We start from the raw sequence: 6,000 nt of genomic DNA on the forward strand, positions 1-6,000 counted from the left end.
CTCTTCTCCACGGCTTGCTGTGTATTCTTCTTGTTCTTGGGTCAGTTGAGCCATACATCTTGTGTTCTAAACCATATGGAGCATGTTTTTGTATGAACTCTTATGATTGAGGACATCTGTCTCAGCCCCTACATTTGCCTTCAGGGGATCTTTGCATCTTTTAATGATACAGCTAACAGCATGTTTTTTATCATGAAGTTGGCCATCCACAGCTTTACTGGGGATTCCACGGTTTTCATTACTAAAAAGCCACATGGAAAAGGCTATATTTTATCTTTCTCTCTTTTCTTCTGTCTTGCTTTTCTTCTCCTCTCCTCTTTCTTCCTTTCTTCTTTATTTAATATTTACTGAGTGTCAACCATGTGCTAGACAGGACCTACAATATCCCAAGTTGCAGGTTTCCAATACTATACAGATAGTCTACAATTTCTAAATGAAATGTATTTTTCCATTCAATTACTTGTTTTGAGTATAGTTTAGATGCCTCAAACTATATGTGCTATGTTTCCATATATTTTGTTGTAAGTAATATGATTCAGATTAAATTCTCCTAGATTTTTCTGAGAATTATTCTTTTTTTTAAATTTATTTATTTATTTTGAGCAAGACAGAGACTGTGTGAGTGGAGGAGGGACAGAGATAGAGGGAGACAGAGAATCAAGCAGGTTCTACACTGTAAATGCAGAGCTTGATGTGGGGCTGAACTCACCAGTGGATGAGATCATAACCTGAGCTGAAACCAGGAGTAAGATGCTTAAGTGACTGAATCCCCAGGTGCCCCCTGAGAAATATTATTATTTTATTTTATTTTCTGAGAGAGAAAGAGAGAGAGAGCAGGGGAGGGGCAGAGAGAGAGGGAGAACAAGAATTCCAAGCAGACTCAACACTGTCAGTGCAGAGCCTGATGTGGGGCTTGAACTCACGAACCATGAGATCATGACCCGAGCAGAAATCAGGAGTCAGACGCCTAACCAACTGAGCTACTCAGGTGCTATTCTGAGAAATATTCCTAATGAACCTATCTGAAATGTCCACAGGTCTCATAAGTTAACAACACAAAATGTTACTAGATAATTCCATACTGAAATTCTAATTCTTCCTACTTAAGAATGTTCATCATAATTTAGTTATAAGCAAGCATATGTGATAAGTGTTTAACTAAGATTATTTTTTAATCACTTTTATTTTTTTTTTCAACGTTTATTTATTTTTGGGACAGAGAGAGACAGAGCATGAACGGGGGAGGGGCAGAGAGAGAGGGAGACACAGAATCGGAAACAGGCTCCAGGCTCTGAGCCATCAGCCCAGAGCCTGACGCGGGGCTCGAACTCACGGACCACGAGATCGTGACCTGGCTGAAGTTGGATGCTCAACCGACTGCGCCACCCAGGCGCCCCTTTTAATCACTTTTAAATGAGTAGGGTAACACTAAATAGATAGGAAGCATAGTAATATGGCATTGAAACTCTCATAAGCACTAGGAAACAGATACAAAATATGCATAATTTTTAAAGCAATTACTTTTTATATAGTTGCTGATTTTTACTTTGTTATTTGTCAAGCACTATTTTCTTGTTTGATGAAAGATAAACTTAATGAAAACTTCCGAACAATGAAAAAGAAAAAACTAGACTAATGTAAATTACATTGTAAATTTTAGTCTTTTTTTTTCTTATGGGTAAATTCACACTAGTCTCATTTGTTGCTAAATGCAGTATTCAAATATGTTTCCAAATAATTTAAATCATAGAGATAAATTTTTTTAAGCAGTCTCGGTGAAAGCATATTGACTAGTGAAATGGAAATATTGATATTTATTTAATTTCTTAGTGCCTGTATTTACTCCTGACCATGCATGATATTTATTCAACAGAAATATTATTGAATATCAATAGATATACCAAAAACTGTGTGATAGATGAAAGATACTGAGATAAACAAGATGTAGTCTCTACCCTGGGGGGAGGAGTCTATTTCTTATTACTGAGAGTTTGAGAGGAAGATATAAGGACAATAAAATGCATTTTGTTTTCAAGGGTATAATTTCTTAAATAGGGTATGTGCAAACATTGGTACATTTTTGTGCCAGTCAATGGTGTGAAGAAATTGATATTCCCATAAAGCAAATATAATGCTGTATTGTAACTTTTTTTAAACATAACATTATTGAAATATAAGTTACATAAATTCATCTATTAAAATAAATAGCTTTTTTACAATGTTTACAATTGTGCTACCATAACCACTATCCAGTTTTAGAACACCCCAGAAATTTCCCTTGCCCCCTTTTGCATTTCCCCACTCCCAATCCCAGCCCCAGAGAAGCAGTGATCTGCTTTCTATCTCTGTGCATTTTCCTTTTGTAGAAATGTCAAAAAATTAGCGATAACTAATATAGTCTAAAATATATATAGTTTTGTCAAAAATTTTTTCACAAGTCTCAGCTTCCTTTTTAGTATGAAAAGTAGATTTCAGGTGGCATTTTGAAATGTGGAAAATGCCTTTTGACTAAGAACTTTCAGGGTACCAACCCCAACTCTGTCAGCTTGCCCAAAAAAGCCATTAGCAATCTTTAGAGAAGAAACACATGGAGGTGTAGGCGTGAGGGACATTTTGACTTTCTTTTTTAAACCTCTGGAGGTCCCGTTTTCCTAATATTACACTGCAGAAACAATGCCATGCAATGTGATTGCCAATATTGAAGTTCTCAAATTTTAAAGAACGATTTTTATCAATTTTGATTTTAAGTCTTCTGATACAAGGGAAAGGGACTAATGTTTATTGATTGATTATGGGGAGGAGCACTCCATAGAAGATATTTCTTTTAATCTTTTACCGTAATTATGATGTAGATATTATTTCCCTCATTTTATAGATGTGGATACTAGACCTTATAAAAGATCAGACATTTGCCTCAGGGTACAGCTAGTGACAACTGATATTTAAAAGCATGTCTGTCTAATTCTAAATTTACTATTTTAGTTTCTTAGATAAAAATTAAAATATTTTGATATTATAAATTCATTCATTTGGTGGATGTTCTTTCTGTCATTGTTTAATGGTTACCATTCAATTTCACTGGTCATCAGGGAAATACAAATCAAAACTATAATGAGATATACTGAGATATATAAAACTATAATGAGCTATAATGAGATATCACACCTGTCAGAATGGTTACTAATCAACAACACAAGAAACAAGAGGTGTTGGCAAGGATGTGAAGAAAGGTAAACCCTTGTGCACCCTTAGTGGGAATGCAGATTTGTACAGCCACTCTGGAAAAGAGTAGGGAGGGTCCTCAAAAAATTAAGAGTAGAACTACCCTATGACCTAGCAATTGCACTACTGGGTATTTACTCAAATAATACAAAAATACTAATTCAAATGGATATATGTACTCTGATGTTTATAGGAAGATTAATTACAATAGCCAAACTATGGAAGCAAGCCAAGTGTCCATCGACTGATGAATGGATAAAGAAATAGTATATATAGAGAACGGAATATTGCTTAGCCATCAAAAAGAATGAAATCTTGCCATTTGCAAGGGCATGGGTGGAGCTAGAAGGTATCATGCAAAGTAAAATGAGTCAGAGAAAGACAAATGCTGTATGAGTTCACTCATATGTGGAACTTAAGAAACAAAACAAATGAGCAAAGAGGAAAAAGGAGAGAGGGAGGCAAACTGAGAAACAGACTCTTACCTATAGACAACAAGCTGACGGTTACCAGAGGCGAGGTGGGTGGGGGGGAGGGGTGCAATAGGTGATGGGGACTGAGCAGGGCACTTGTGATGAGCACTGGGTGTTGTATGGAAGTGTAAATCACTATATTGTACACCTGAAACTAATATTACACTGTATGTTAAGTAACAGGAGTTTATTTTTTTTTTTTAATTTTTTTTTTAACGTTTATTTATTTTTTTGGGACAGAGAGAGACAGAGCATGAATGGGGGAGGGGCAGAGAGAGAGGAAGACACAGAATCGGAAATAGGCTCCAGGCTCCGAGCCATCAGCCCAGAGCCCGACGCGGGGCTCGAACTCAGGGACCGCGAGATCGTGACCTGGCTGAAGTCGGACGCTTAACCGACTGCGCCACCCAGGCGCCCCAGTAACAGGAGTTTAATTAAAAACCGCAAAAAACAAAAAAGATTTAAAACAATGCTCAGCACACAAAGTTCCAGTTGTTTGTAATCAGCTGGCCAATAATTGAAATGGTTATTAAAGATCATGAACCAAAAACCATGCTAGTTGCCTGGGATTAAATGAAAGAATAAGAAATGATAGGAAAAAACTTCCATAAATGTTTTACTTGTTCTTATAAATCTTCCATCATGATATATCTTAAATCACAGGAAATTTCTAGTTTAAAACTTTTGAAATTTACATTACATCTGAAAAAGGAGCCGTTTTTGCTGACTTCTTTCTCTGTCTTCCCTAAAGCAAAGTGCATGCTGCTTCGCTGTGCCAAATGATACACTTCTATTTGGTACCTAGAATGTCCTCTTGTTGTGTGTGTGTGTGTGTGTGTGTGTGTGTGTGTGTAAGACAGAAAAATTAATAAAGTTAGTTTAACTAGATCACTCCTCCGCTATTTACTTATTCAATTTTTTTTTTAAAGTAACTGCAATTACAATACATTTAAATGCAGTCTGAAACTCTGTTGGGAAGTAATGCTTTTAGAACAAAATTTCCAATCTGGTTTACTGGAAATTTTAGCAATATGTAAAATCCTAGTGCGTTTCCATCTGTAAGACTTTCACACACTTTTTATCAGGTACTAGAGAAACACTGAATGTTAATGCTATCAGATTTTGCTGAATTGGTGTAGTATATAACTCCTTTCATATTAGAGATTTCACCCACTTAACTTCACCAGAAGTAGTGTTTTCACAATGCATGATAATGACAAAGAATGGCAACAGGAGAGAAAAGTGCCATCAGGTTTGTAGTAAAAAGAAACACCGCTTTTTTTCTATCAGTTATATTTTCTGCTTTAATAAAGAAAAATGAATGCCTTTGCAAAATGTTTTCCAAAATTTACTTAATCTTTATTTCCAACTTTAATCAGAAACCCTACTTGTGAAACTCTGTATGTGTGTGTGTGTGTGTGTGTGTGTGTGTGAGTGTCATGGTAGAAAAGACATATATGATATATTTACTTGTCTTATTTAAGTCTGTTGTCAAAAATCTGTTGGTTAATTGATGCTAGCAGTAGGATAAATGTATTAATAAATAATATTCATAATACTTTGTATCTGAATTTTCTTGTCAAAGTTTCTTATTATCTTCATTCTTTTCTTTTTTTAATAGGAATTTGGAGTTAGATCATGTGACCATATCATTAAGTGTATCAATCAAAACCCTTATCAGGATATTGGAAATTGAAAAATGGCCATATGCCTGGATGTGATACCAGAGAAGGAGGCATAAAACTAGAGGGTGTTTCTAAACGCCTTCCAGTAACAATGAAAAAACGGAAGTTATTTGCGATCTTAAAAGATGGTTAAGGAAAAAGTGAAACTTGAAACTAAGGAAACAAAAGTTTAGACAAGATAATCCCAACATCAGAGAGAGCATTTGTCATTGTCAGAACTCCAAAGAGCAATAAAGCTTTAATCCATTTCATGGACCCCAGGCCTCATGGTCTAGTAATTCTTATGTCACCAAACCATCATGATCTGTATGAAATTACAGTGTGTCACCACTTTCCATCTGCAATCTTAATGTTTCCGTCGTATGATTGCATGACAAGAAAACTCTTGAACCAGAGCACTCTACTTCACAGGAGTTGGATAGAACCAGCTGCTCATAATTTTGGATTTTTATAAGGGCTCTTTAGTTCCAGAATCCCTGCCTGACCTTTCTCCATTTTCAGAATTCTTCAGGAATAAATGGATGCCTTTTGCTATCTTAAAATTTTTTTTTAAATAATGAGAAGGAGTTCCAAAGCTACCCATTGAATCACTGTCTTCTTCCATTGTTTCTTTAATTGTG

Source organism: Herpailurus yagouaroundi, unplaced genomic scaffold (genome assembly GCF_014898765.1).
Source record: "Herpailurus yagouaroundi ecotype Mexico unplaced genomic scaffold, PumYag 162, whole genome shotgun sequence".
Lineage (NCBI taxonomy): Eukaryota > Metazoa > Chordata > Mammalia > Carnivora > Felidae > Herpailurus > Herpailurus yagouaroundi.